The sequence below is a fragment of the Canis lupus genome, chromosome X, assembly GCF_003254725.2.
Source record: "Canis lupus dingo isolate Sandy chromosome X, ASM325472v2, whole genome shotgun sequence".
Classification (NCBI taxonomy): domain Eukaryota; kingdom Metazoa; phylum Chordata; class Mammalia; order Carnivora; family Canidae; genus Canis; species Canis lupus.
The window spans coordinates 79,627,288-79,642,615 of NC_064281.1; the positions used below are offsets into that span (position 1 = coordinate 79,627,288).

General features: G+C 36.9%; 1 pseudogene; it reads left to right on the forward strand.

The window, feature by feature from the left end:
- The first annotated feature begins 11,682 nt into the window (after positions 1 to 11,682).
- On the forward strand, positions 11,683 to 13,270 carry LOC112649371 (2-phosphoxylose phosphatase 1-like; annotated as a pseudogene).
- The last annotated feature ends 2,058 nt before the right edge of the window (positions 13,271 to 15,328 follow it).

Genomic DNA, 15,328 nt, shown 5'->3' on the forward strand with positions numbered 1-15,328 from the left:
TAAGTACCATAAAAGTTTTAGCTGTTACTTGTATTTTCTTCCCTGGTGTATAGGGAAAAATGTTGGCTCAGCAAATTAATGCCCAACTTTGAGCATTACTGAGATTATTTTAAAGGATTTTAATGATGAAATGTATGTAAGGAAGGGTGCTGTTAATGACTAGTTATATCTATTCATTGAAGCTAGATGAGCACATCCTTTCCTTGAAAATATCATCATGGTCTTTATTCCAATACTATTTTTTTCAAATATCATTATTTTTTAAATTAAAAAGTAATTCAGTCTTCTTGCTCATTCAGTAAATAGATCCTCCCACCATTCTTGAGTTAGTGAATTGTGATGTATCTCAACACTCCTTCGCCTCCCAAATAATAACAACCCTAGACATTTTTTAGAAAGAAGTTTTTTTTTAACCTGTCAAGTCACTTGGATTTTCTACTCACGAAGATCTTAACACGTTTTAAAGGACAAAACAATAAATAGGAAGTTCACCAGGTCAACAAGCCATTGTGTAGTTGTGGCTTTTAGGCAGTCACAAGTTGAAATGAGTCAATAATATGATGTAGCTACTTAGAAAGCAAATACAGTCTTAGAATAGAGCACTATACAAATAGAATGCCCAGTTCAAGGGAGGGACTCAGCACTAGTCAGACCACATCTGGTAGGCTGCCTTCATTTCTGGGCACCCACATTCTAATAGGAACTTTACCAGTCTAGAAAGATTTCAGAAGAAGATAGTCCAGATGGTAAAGTTTCTGAAATCATGCTATGGAGGGAAGATTGAAAAAACTGGAAGTGTATTTCCTGAAAGAAATAAAATTTAGCCAAAATGTCATGTGGAGACAAAATTAGACATATTCAGTGTAGCCCCAAGGGGAGAACCAGGATAATGAGTAGAGCTCATGAGGAGGCAAATTTAGGCTCAGGATCAGAAAGATCTGTCTAAGGATGCAAAATACCCACAAACAAAATGGGCTGTCTTGCAAAACAGTAAACTGTCACTGCAAAGTGTCAAAGACTGGAAAAATGCAGAAAGGATTTTTACTTTAAGTCTGGGGTTAAAATAATTGTTATCTGAGAATATTTCCAACTTGAATCTATGATTATGCTCAGATATGCTCAGATAACTGAAATACATGTCTAGCTGATTTGTCTTTGAATCCACACTGAACACTACTATCTAATCTACTATTGCCAGACTAATCTATTCCATTTTTATTTGCTGTTCCCCCTTCTCCTCCCCTCTATTCCTTTCTTTTTTCATACCACACACACAAAGACACACAGACTGACAGACACACACACACACACAATTGTTGAGCCATGTATGAAGTTCACTGTGTGTCAGCACAATACATACACTATATTCATACAGATACAAACGCACACACTTTATATATGACTCCTCTTGAATGGGGTCCAAATCTCTTTTATGACATTTTGTACCTCCCTACGACCTGAACTCCTTCTTTCTGGTGATATTATTTTTTCCTCTTTGCCAAAATATATTCTCCACTATTGAAGACATCCTAGCTATTTCAGATTTCTATTTTATCCCATGACTTTGTATGTACTGTACTTCTTCCTGAAATTTTCCCAGTCATTCCCTCCACAAAGTTAAATGGTACTGATACTTCAAGGCTGAATTCTTTTATTTTTTTTCCCAAGGCTGACTTCTAACCTATCTTTTCCTGACTCTTTCCGTGGCTATTATAGCCTACACTTTGTCTCTTGTTTCCTCTGAATTTGTAAATATATCAACATCATAGTTTCAATCTCTAATTTTATGTAGTCCACAGTTTTCCAAATGAGGAAATGATAATGCCTCCAAATAAAGTGACTTGTCTGAGCTAACCCAGCAAATTAGTAACAGACCCAGAAAGATAACAAACTTTACTCTTCTTGGGCTGGGTGTTTTAGTATGCAATATTTTTGTATCTAATCATTTCATCTTTTTAAATTATTCTGAATTCGTGGAAGATAAATACTACTCCGTATTAAAAATTTCTTTGTATTTTCAGAGGATTTACCACTTAGTTAGGCATATAGGTATCATCCAATAAATTCTTGCTGAAGTGAACAAAACAAGTACAAATATCACACCCTTATAGAGCTTAAATTTTCACAGATATCCAATAAACTAGAAAAGAAGGCCTGGTTGAAAGAATAGTTTATCTGACTTGCCCTTCTACAAAACTTCCTTACACACCACCAAACTGACTTGAACTGAACAACGCTGACCTTAACATGTAGAACAATTTTGGAAACTGGATTCCTGTGTGTGGTGTGTGTTTAATGTACTTATTAGAAGGATCATCAGTCGTAAAACTAAGTCCTAGAAGCTTATATTCTTGTCCAGTCTAACCAAATCCAAACCAAGTTGACCAAAACTAAGAACAGGATGACTGAGTTTAGGTGTTCAAAGCCACATTTGCCTAATGACTCTCTTTTTTGGATTTATACTTTTAAATGAAAATTTAAAACCCCATCTCTAGGAGTTAGAGATATTATTTTAAGTCATTGAAGGTCAGAAATTATTAGTTAACATGAAAATTAAAATCAATCAGTAGATATTAGTATCTAGTATATACTGAGCATTGTGCGTATAAAGTATAAATCATGGCCCCCACTTTGTGATGTTAAATAAAAAATAAAATGTACCTAGTGTGAAATACAAGCACTTCATCTGTAAAAACTCCCCCTCCCCATCCAGTCGCCAAACAAAACATATGCATAGGAAATAGTATTGGGGAAGGGAATAACTTAAGAGCAGAAATGAGAGCCCCAAGCTGACAAAACCTGAAAATATCCCAATTATGATGTTGTACCTCAATGGATGAAACCCTAATTCTGAGAGAGTAACCTAAGAAATTGAAGGAGCCCTTTTTCTCCCCACTCTTCACTTCCCCCACAGACCAATGCAGACTATGGAATGTAAGTCCACAAACCGCCACATCTCCACTCTTTACCTTGTGAGAAGGCCAAAAATGTTTAGCTATGTCAGTGGGTCCAATGGCCAAACCTCATATTTTTATGCATAAATAATTGGGAGTATGTGTAACGCTCTGTCCTCAGGGTTTTCAAGGACTGGAAGAGTGTAAATCATCTTAGAGTGCTGAATAAATGCAGATTGATAAAGAAATGTACACAGGTTTACACATATAAATTCTCTGATATTAATATTCTGGAACATTTTCTCCAGCAACCTACAAATAACAACTGGACCTCAAATATTTGAAAAAGATTTATAAGTCCAGCAACAGTTCCTTTGCTGTTTCTCCTTTAGGAGTTACAACTGGTGGTTTTTATGTGACTTCTAACAGCTCAGCTAGTAGTCTGCAAGTTCCAGCAGCTTAAATAAGGAGACTCAATTTCAAGGTGTGAGAGTGTAATCACAAAATCAGTTTTATAATCCAGAATATTTTAGTCTCAATTCATGAGAACTCCCCAAAGAAAGATAGCTCCCCTTGAGGAAAAAAACAACAACTTCCTTTTGGGCTAGAGACCCTTATTTTGTTCTCTGAAGAAGTCTCTTAAAACAGTTTTGTCTAGGTTTACAACCATACAATGATGGTTCATGTTCAGAATCATATTTTTAACTTTTGGCTCATGGACCATGTTGATAATATGGTAAAATTTATGGATCTTATTCCCCAGAAAAAAAAGCACACATATACAAATATATATATATTTATATAGATATATTATATTATATATATAATTTATACATATAATTTTGCACAGCACACAATGTGAGAGGCTCCCTATATTTCCAGAAGCCCATCAGTGGTCCCAAAATTAAGAATGCCTCCTCTAGAAGATAAAAATGAACATAGGAAGAAAGATGCATAGGAAGGCAAAAGGTGGGAAATATAACATTTTCAAGCAAGACAAAATTGCAAAGAATGTAAGCAATTTAGAATTATAGCTGTGATAGTCCTATCCCAGGAACAAAACAAAACAAAGAGATAATATGAGGAGTTGTCACAAAACTATGAGCTTTTTTACTTTGCAAAAATAAAAGCATAATATGCTTCAAGATATTCTTGCAGAATGTGGAAACTGTGACCCTTGGCTGCTATCATTTTTTTTCTATTTTTCTTGCCAAACAAATGTTATGAAAGAATATCTCCAGGCATTCACTCTACCCTGAGGGTTAAAAACATGTACAGGATGGAAACTGGCAGAGTGCTGAGGTTGGCGGACTCGTCCGCCTTCCTAAAACTTCTAGAGACCTTCAAGTGCTCTAGGGATGAGGGAGTTGTCTTTTTTTTTAGAGAAAATCAGGTCACTAAAAAGTGTCCAAGTCTTCAGAACAATTGAGCCATGGCAGCAGATACAAGTAGAAAAAAGTTCTTCAGTGTAGATCCCATGATCTCAGAACGCTGTATTTTACATTAAGAGCATCTACAGGAAATACTCTTGCCAGCACAAATAATCAGGAACCTTTCTCAACTGGAGAAACTGGGAACAAAACAGCAGACATTATATCTTGAGAGGAGATAGATGATTGAGGCTTTGAGACAGGATTCCCTAGGGATAAAATTCTCAAAAGGAATTCTATGGAGTTGAAATCATGCTCAGATATCACCAGATTTCTAAGGGTCTTTTCACATGCCTCCAAGAAAACCAACATTATACTGTCTTTTGTATAATTAAGTGTCTCAACATACCTTTATGTGTTCTCACAGGCCCTGTACTTTTAAGGCAGAAAGCAGAATAGATAGTTTTTGTTCTTAAGCCAGCAGAGAAAATAGAAATACAAGCATATAATTATAATTAAGTATCCTAAGTGCATTAATAGGAGTATGTACAAGATATTAGATGGAACAAAGGAAGGAGAAACTAAGTCTTCTTGAGGAAATAACACTTTGAATTAAGTCTTGAAAGAAGAGTAGAAGTTTGCTAGGTGACCAAATGGAAGAAGGACATACCAAGGAAAAAGTATAGCAAAGCCTAGAGATCAAGAGGGGAAATAATATGTGTGCCTGGAGAAGAGCAGAGTATTGATATTGGGCCATAACATGTGACAAGGTAAACAAAATTAAGTTAGTATTTCAATTAGATCCATTGATTTTCAATGGTTGTAATCTATGACATCCATAAAATTTATAATTAGGAATTAGATGAATCCAGGTGAATTTAAGAAGACTTTTAACCTGAAAATAGGGCTGACAAATGGCTAAAACTGCTTTATAAAAATAAATATCTACACTTCAATGAAGTTTTTTGCTGTATCTTCTGCCTCTAAACCCAATTCATGTTAGAGTGCAAACTGTTACTTCACTATAGAAATGCACATTTCCACAAAACCAACATGAATGGTAACTGCCTACCTCCTTTTAAAGAAGTCAGTAGAGTTCCTTGAAAAACCAATAATAGAACTTTCTTTTTACATTTTTAAAGAGTGAAATACATGTAACTTAAAATTAACTGCTTAAAATGTACAATTCGTTGTCATTTAGTATATTTAGAATTCTATGTGACCAACATCTCTATCTAGTTTCAAAACATTCTCATCATACCAAAAGAAAACACTGTACCCATTAAGCAGTCACTCCTTCTTTCTCCTCTCCCCAGTCCTTGGCAACGAGCAGATCAGGAAGCAGTCTTCTTCCAGTCTGTATGCATTTGACAATTCTGAATATTTCATAAAAAATCAAATAATTCAATATGTGATCTTTTGTGTCTAGCATATTTCACTTCATATCACATTTTTGAGATACATCAATGTTGTGTGTCAGTACTTCACTTTTTATGGCTGAATAATATTCCATTATATGGATATGCTACATTTGTTTATCCACTCATCAGTTGATTGGCATTTGGGTTTTTTCCACCTTTGGGTTATTGTGAACAGTGCTGTTATGCACATTTATGTACCGGACATTTTTGAACACCTTTTTTTCAATTCTTTTAGATATATACCTAGGAGTATATAACTTTTGAAATTGCTAGGTCATATGGTAATTCTATGAATAACTCTTTGAGGAACATCTAATCTGTTTTCTACAACGACGTTGCTTTACATTCCTACCAGCAATATATGAGAGTTCCAATTTCTTCACATCCTTACCAACATCTTATATTTTCTGTTTTTTAAAAAATACTTTCTTTTTGGGATCCCTGGGTGGCGCAGCGGTTTGGCGCCTGCCTTTGGCCCAGGGCGCGATCCTGGAGACGCAGGATCGAATCCCACGTCAGGCTCCCGGTGCATGGAGCCTGCTTCTCCCTCTGCCTGTGTCTCTGCCTCTCTCTCTCTCTCTGTGACTATCATAAATAAATAAAGTCTTTAAGAAAAAAAAATACTTTCTTTTTTAAATAATGGCCATCCTAGTGAGTATAAATAAGATATAATTTACAACAATATAAGATAAGGAGAGATGATCCATTGTAAGTCCACTTTGGCAGACTATCTCATTAAGTAGTGGAAACTTTGCTTGACCTCATGTAGAACATTGAAATCTGTATACAGCACCATCAGTTAAAACCATGATCATCAATAAGTCATAAATATCATGCTTTTTAGAAAAAGTATGTTAACCTCATTCTGGATGTATAGGTAGATAGCTAGATAGATATTGATATATATATATATAGAGAGAGAAATTGATATAAATATAGATATACATAGATATATATTCCACATATAGATAGTCAAAATAGTCAAAAAAAATCCAAATAGTCAAAAGGTGAGTTGATAAAGTGTACAACCAGATGTAGTAACACAACTAGAAAAGGAAAGAAAACCACACTCATATTTCATGATGACAAGTTAGGACATCTTTATCCTCTATGAAAAATATATTTCTTCATTAACATTAAAGCCTATAGATGCTATTTGCTCTGTCAAAATCTCATTTTTATAAAATATCTGAGCCTGTTAAACCCTGGGGCCAGCTCAGGATTTCTTTATTGTCAATTAGAGCTACAATAATTTTCCAGTGATTTCAAATCTGATCACACCCCTGAGGGAACAAAGCTGCTTGGGTGGGGTGGAGAGCAAAGAGCTTTGTATGAAAATTCTAGCATTGAGAAGTCTCTGGCAAGCCAAAGCAGCTGGATGAGCAGCATAGAGAAATTAATATGAACCTGGGACCAGATTATATGAAAATTTCTTACTTCCAGAAAACTAAGCCAGCAAACATTTGCCAAAATTAATTATCCCCACAGTTCAGCCCCACAGCCAAAAGCAGCATAAGATCCATAAGAGGGACCAAATGTTGAGCACCATTTTGTCCTTAAATACATATATTGTATAATTTGCTAATGATACCACTAATGGTCAACTAGTGAACAAATTATAAACTAAGCTTTTTTTAAATTTGTACTCAGATTCCACATAAAAGTGAAACGACATGGCATTTCTCTTTGTCTGTCTTACTTCACTTAGCATAATGCCCTCAAGGTCCATTCATGTTGCTGCAAATGGCAAGATTTCATTTCTTATGGCTGAATAACATTCCATTGTGTATATATGCCACATTTTAAAAATTTCAATAGAGTTAACATACAGTGCTGTATTAGTTTCAGGTGTGTGATATAGTGATTCAACACTTCCAAACATCACCCAGTGTTCATCATGACAAATGCACTCCTTAATCCCCGTCACTTATTTCACTCATCCCCACCATCCCCTTCCCCCTGGTATCCATCAGTTTATTCTCCATAGTTAAGACTCTGTTTCTTGGTTTCTCTCTTTCTCTCTCTCCCTCTCTCTCTCTCTTTCTCTCTCTCTCTCTGTCTGTCTCTCTTTCTTTTGCTAGTTTTTTTTCTTAAATTCCATATGGAAGTGAAATCATATAGTACTGATCTTTCTCTGACTGATTTACTTAGTATTATACTCTCTGGCTCCACCCATGTTGTTGTAGATAACAAGATTTCATTCTTTTTATGGTGAATAATACTCCAGTGTGTGTGTGAGTGTGTGTGTACCATATCTACTTTGTCCATTCATCTATTGATGGCCACTTGGGTTGCTTCCAAAATTTGGCTATTGTGAATAACAATGCAATAAACACAGGAGTGCATATATCCCTTTGAATGAGTGTTCTCAACACTTCCATATACTCTGTGCTCATCATGACAAGTGCACTGCTTAATCTGCATCATACTTAAGCCACTGTGAAGACAGTATGGAGGTTCCTCAAAAAGTTGAAAATTTATCTACCTTATGATCCAGAAATTGCACTACTGCGTATTTACCCAAAGAATACAAAAACTCTAATATATATAATATTATATATATATATATATATATATATATTTACAGAAAGCTTCTTATATTGATATAGTCCCAACAGTTTATTATTTTTTATTTTTCCTTTTATTTAAATCCCTTGCCTTGGAATATCTAGAAAATATTGCTACTGGTGATGTTGAAGACATTACGGACTGCTCTCTTCTACGATTTTTATGGTCTCATGTCTCACATTAAGGTATTTAAACCATTTTGAGTTTATTTTTCTGTATTATATATGAAAGTAGTCCAGTTTCATTCTTTTGCATGTAGCTGACCAGTTTCTCAACACCATTTATTGAAGAGACTGTCTTTTTTCCATTGTATATTCTTTCCTACTTTGTTGAAGATTAATTGATCATATAATTGAGGGTTTATTTATGGAATTTCTAGTCTGTTCTATTGATCTTTACCACAGTTTTATAATATAACATGAAGTCCACAATTGTGATACCTCCACACATAAATTTTAGGATTGTTCTAGTTCTGTAAAAAAAATGCTATAGGAATTTTGATAGAGATTGCATTAAATGCACATGTTGCTTTGTGTGGTATAGACATTTTAACAATATTTTTATTCCAATCGATGAGCATGGAATGTCTTTACATTTTTTGTGTTGCCTTCAGTTTCTTTAGTGTTTCATAGCTTTCAGAGTAGAGGTCTTCACCTATTTGATTAAGTTTATTCCTAGGTATCTTATCTTTTGTTATCCCATATTTTCCTTATCTATTTATCTATCAATGGACATTTATATTATTTCCATATCTTAGCTACTATAAATAATACTGCAATAAACATAGGGGTGCACTATATCTTCTTGAGTTAGTGTTTTCATTTTCAAATACCCAGAATTGGAATTGCTGGATAATATAGTAGTTCTCTTCTTAATATTTGGAAGAACATCCATACTGTTTTCCATAGTGGCTGCACCAATTTATATTTCCACCATCAATGCTCAAGCATTCTTTTTCCCCACACCCTTGCCAACACTTGCTAGTTCTTGTCCTTCTGACAATAGCCATTCTAACGGGTGTGAGGTGATATCTCACTGTTGTGATTTGCATTCCCCTTATAATTAGTAATTATCATCTTTTCATATACTTGTTGTTCCTCTGAGAGTCTTTTTTGGAAAGATGGCTATTCAAATATTCTGCCCAATTTTAAGAACTCATTTGGAGGTTCTAACAGAAAATGCAGCTCCTCGTATACCCTTGACGGAATAATGATCCTCCTTTAATCAAGGAAAGTCATCCTCTTTGTCCAAGTGTGCAGCTTTGGGAGAGACACACGTGGAGTGGTGAGTAAGGAAGGGGACATCTGCCTAGCCAGCTAGATCAGCCAAATCAACCCTGGAAGTCAAAGTGAGGACAGATGTTGCAGTCAGACCACCTTCACATTCTATTCTGCCCATTTTTGAATTGAGATGTGTGTGTTTTGTTTTTACTATTGAGTTGAATAAGTTCTTCATATTTTTTTGGGTATCATACATTATCAGATATATAATTTGCAAATATTTTCTCCCATTTAGCAGGTTACTTTTTTATTTTGTTGCTGGCTTGTTTCACTGTGAAGAAACTTTTTAGTTTGATGTAGTTCCATTATAGTTTTCCTTTTTTTCCCTTTGCTTTTGGTGTTAGATCCAAAAAATTATTCCCAAGATATGTTTTCTTCTAGGTTTTTTATGGTGTAAGGTCTTATATTCAAGTCTTCAAACCATTTTGAGTTAATTTTTTTGTAAGATAGTAGTCCTGTTCTTTTGTATATGGTTGTTCAGTTTTCCCAACACCATTTATTGAAAAGACTGTCTTTTTCTCATTGTATGTTTGTTACTCCTTTGTCATAAATTAATTGTATATGCATGGGTTTATTTCTGGGCTCCCTATTCTTTTTAATTTATCCATCGTGTCTGTTTTTATGACAATAGCTAAAGCTTTGTAGTGTGGTTTGAAATTTGATAGTATGGCAGTAGTGTGATTTGGTAGTGTGATACTTCCAGCTTTGTTCTCTCTCAAGATTGCTTTAGTTATACGGAGTTTTTGGTGGTTCTATACAAATCTTATGATTGTAAGGATTGTACAGAATCTGTAGATTGCTTTGGGTAGTATGGACGTTTTAATAATATTAAATCTTCTAATCCATGAGCATGAGATATCTTTCCATGTATTTGCATCTTCAGTTTCTTTCATTAATGCCTTATAGTTTTCAGTGTACAGGTCTTTCATCTTCTTGGTTAAATTTTGTCCTAAGAATTTTATTTTTTCTGATGCACAGAAAAAAACTCTAGTATTTCTTAAATATTTATCAGATATTAAGAGTAGTGTCAGACACAATCATTCGTTAGGACTAGCTTTGTCTTTATGTGACAGAAAAATCAAAATAAACAAAAATGAACAAAAAATAAATAAAGTAAACAAAAAGCTGACATTGATCTGTCTGTTGTATAAGAAAGTGCAAGTGATCCAGAGTAGCATTATACATGATACTCTCAGGAATCCACATTCCCTTTTACTTGTTGCTTTGCTCTATTATCACTTTATGGTTCAAAATAGCTGCTAGGGTTTCAGCCAATATATCCTTATTCTAGTTATCAAGAAGAAGGAGCAGAAGAAGGGCACACTCTCTGTATTTAAGAACACTTTCTGGAATTCCACTCTTTTCCACATTCCACTCTTACATTTATCACTGTATCAATTACCTATAATAACTTAGTCCAGTGTTTAGCAGCTATAAAACAACTCACAGTTCTGTAGTTCAGAAATCTGGGCATGGCTTGGTTATAAGTCTACGCTCAAGGTGTTGGTTAAGCTTGTGTTCTATGTGAAGACTTGTCTGGGGACAAATCCACTTCCAAGATTACATGTATGTTACTTGGCAGGATTTGGTTCTTTGCTGGCAGTTAGCTGAAGATTGTCCCTTGTTCCTGCCAGTTCCTTGTTCTCCAGTCTGATCCATTTGGTCAGAACTTTATGTCATGGCCACATCCAGATCAAAAGAATCCAGGAAATGAAGTCTTTATTCTAGGTGACCATGTGGCAAAATAAAATCAATCATTCTACTATTAAAGGAGTAGAGGGGGAGCTCCAGCTCCCGGGATCCCCGACCCCGCAGCCTCCAGGCCGTTGTGGTCATGTTTAAAACCCTAAATTCTGTACACTTTAAAGGGGACCCTGAGACCAGAGTCACCAAACGTGGCATTTCCCACACTTACAAGGATTGGTTTCCGATTGGAGGTGAAACCATGAAGAGGGGGATCCCTGGGTGGCTCAGCGGTTTAGCGCCTGCCTTTGGCCCAGGGCGTGATCCTGGAGTCCTGGGATCGAGTCCCGCGTCGGGCTCCCGGCGTGGAGCCTGCTTCTCCCTCCTCCTCTGCCCTTCTCTCTCTCTCTCTCTCTCTCTCTCTCTCTCATAAATAAATAAATAAATATTTAAAAAAAAAGAAACCATGAAGAGAAAATAGAACAAATAATAATGCTTTTCTGCAATCGCTTCTTGCTGCTGCTGGCCCTGGCTACGCTGCTGGCCTTCATCAGCCTCAGCCTGCAATTCTTCCACCTGACCCCAGTGTCCACAGCTAAGAATGGAGTGAGTAGCAAGAGTTGAAAGAGAATCATGCCTGACCCAGTGACCAAGCCCCCCGTGATGGACCCCGTTTACGAAGCTCTTTTGTACTGCGACATTCCCAGTGTGGCTGAGCGCAGCATGGAAGGTCACGCTCCGCATCATTTTAAGCTGATCTCAGTGCATGTGTTCATTCGACACGGGGACAATACCCGCTGTATGTCATTCCCAAAACAAAGCGACCAAAAATTGACTGCACTCTGGTGGCCAACAGGAAACCATTATCACCCTAAACTGGAAGCTTTTGTTAGTCACATGTCAAAAGGATCCGGAGCCTCTTTCGAAAGCCCTCTACACTCCCTGCCTCTTTAACTCAATCACCCACTGTGTGAGATGGAAGAGCTCATGCAGACACGAGTCATGCAGCATTTGCAGAATGGCCAGCTACTGAGGGACACCTACCTAAAAAAACACAAACTCCTGCCGAATGACTGGTCGACAGACCAGCTTTACTTGGAGACCACGGGGAAAAGCCGGACACTACAAAGTGGGCTAGCCTTGCTTTATGGCTTCCTCCCAGATTTTGACTGGAAGAAGATTCATTTCAGGCACCAGCCAAGTGCCCTGTTCTGCTCCAGAAACTGCTACTGTCCAGTGAGAAACCAGTATCTAGAAAAGGAGCAGCGTCGGCAATACCTCTTACGTTTGAAAAACAGCCAGCTGGAGAGGACCTACCAGGACATGGCCAGGACCGTGGACGTGCCCACCAAGCAGCTTCGAGCTGCCAACCCCACAGACACCACGCTCTGCCACTTTTGCCACAACATCAGCTTCCTTTGCACTAGGAATGGCTGCATTGACACGGAGCACTTCAAGGTGATCAAGACGCATCAGATAGAGGACGAGAAAGAGAGGCAGGAGAAGAAACTGTATCTGGGCTACGCACTTCTGGGCGCTCATCCCATCCTGAACCAGACCATCAGCCGGATGCAGCGCACCGCAGAAGGCAGGAAAGAGGAAGTCTTTGCCCTCTACTCTGCGCATGATATCACCCTGTCACCAGTTCTCAGTGCCCTAGGCCTTATGGAAGCCCGATTCCCAAGGTTTGCAGCCAGGTTGATCTTTGAGCTCTGGCAAGACAGAGAAAAGCCCAGTGAGCATTCTGTCCGGATTCTTTATAATGGTGTCGATGTCACATTCCACACCTCTTTTTGCCAGGATCACCACAAGCATTCTTCCAAGCCTATGTGCCCCCTCGAAAACTTAGTCCGCTTTGTCAGGAGGGACATGTTTGTGGCCCTGGGGAGCAGCAGTAGTACTAATTATTATGATGTGTGTCACAGGGAAGGATTCTAAAAAGTATGCAGTGCAGTGCTTATAGAATCTATGCCAATACAGAGGGACAGGAAGGGTCTGCTTCTAGTTCTGTCCGTTGCCAAGGGTATAAGATTACTGAGCGATAAAGGCTAGAAATCATGTTTGAGCCACGTAGATGTTTGGGTTGAACAGTAAGTACGTTGCTATAATTGGGTACTGAGTTACTTGGTACATAATGGCCAGTTCACAGAGAGAGGAAGGTACTTTTATCACAGCCAGACTTTGTTTACGATACCAGAATAGTATTTCGATACCGAAAATTGCCAATCCACGTGTGTATGATTTCAATCTGCCATGGTACTCTATGATGGAACCAGCAAACTTCAGCTAAAATTTTCTTCATCTGGGGCAATTTTACCTTGTCCCTGTTCAGTGAAACATTTCCTGAAATTATTTATCTAAAATAGGGGTTGGCAAATTTTTTTCTGTACAAGGCCATAAAGATTTTAGACTCTGGGGACCCAAAGGCCACAGACAGTCGTAACTATTCAACTCTGCTCTTGTAAGGTGAAAGCAACCATAGACAACATGTAAACAAATAAGTGTGGCTGTGTTCACAGGGCCTAAGTTTGCTGACCCCTGATCTCAAAAAACAGGCCCTACTACATTTGTACTTTCAGCACTTTGAGAACCAGGTGAATACAAAGAATTACTCAGTGGTGCCTCCAGTAACTTCTGCGAGAAACACCGAATTTGGTCTGTATCTGGTGTTAGAACAAACCTTAAGGGGAAATAAACATTGAATCAGAATGAATCATAGAAAAATTACTAGAATAATATTTGATGTTCATGATGATTACAGTAGAAGATAGTTTTTGGTATGTTTTAAATATTTGTCTGCTGTAGTCTGTTTGCTGTATATGCTGAAATTTTTGTATTCCATTTAGTATTTTTATAGTCTAGGAAAATATTTTCTAAGACCAGTTTTAGATGTGCTCTTATTCCTATGTAATACTCAATTTACTGTACCTGCTTGATGGCTAGAAGGAAGCCAGAAGCTGAATTCAGGCACTTTCTTCCAAAAAAACTAATTATGGCTCATTCCCTTTGACAAGCCGTAGAATTGGATCAATTTTTAAACCGTAAATTCTATTTTTAAATAAGTTTTTGGAAGAACTTTGTTACTAGATAGTCAAATAATCTTTATAAGATATTTTATATATTAGAAGCAATTATAATTAAGTCTGTGGTTTTTGAACTAAAATGGTGCTAGTTCCACGTGAAGAAATGTAAAGTGCAAGTGTGATTCTCCGGTGTCGTTGGCATTCCAAACTTTTCTCTTTGTTTTTGTCTAATGTTGCCTTTGTATACATCTGTTTCTATAAATAAATTTTTGAAGAATAAAAAAAAATAAAGAAGTAGAGGGTGCTACAGAATATTTGGAAGCAATATCTGGTTTCTACTACATACAATTTATCCCATTAATTCTCATAAGTACCCTATAATGTAAATGGTATTATCCCCATTAAAAAGATAAAGACTTCAAGGTTAAGTCCCTATTAAATAACTTTTTCATTTATTTTTATTTTTTTAAAGATTCTATTTATTTATACATAGAGACACACACAGAGAAAGAGAGGCAGAGACACAGGCAGAGGGAGAAGCAGACTCCATGCAGGGAGCCTGACATGGGACTCGATCCCTGGTCTCCAGGATCACACCCCAGGCTGCAGGCAGCTCTAAACCACTGCACCACAGGGGCTGCCCAACTTTTTCATTTACAAACAAGTTAGGTTAGGTGGAAAAAAGAAAAAAGATAGTGGATGAAAAATCCTGCTCAAAAAGTGTCAATAATATTAATCTTCCAATCTGTATGAGGACAAGTATTTCTCGTTTTCCATATATTCTACACAATCTTATTTAATAGGAATCAAGCTTTCATGTAGAAGAGTGTGTGATGTCAGCCATTTTTAAGCATTATGATTTTGGCACGTTATTATGGTATAAACTAGCCAATAAGAACTAATTGAGAAGATTCTACCAGCTGCTAAACTTCTTGGAGAAAACCAGCTAGATTATAAATTTCTTAAGGGTAACATATATGACTTTTCTCCTCCAAAGATTCAGTGATGGTTAATCACCACAATGTTCTTGGGGTGTGGAGTTTATTCTTCCTAAAGTGATTAAGACATTTTAGTTGACACATTGATAAT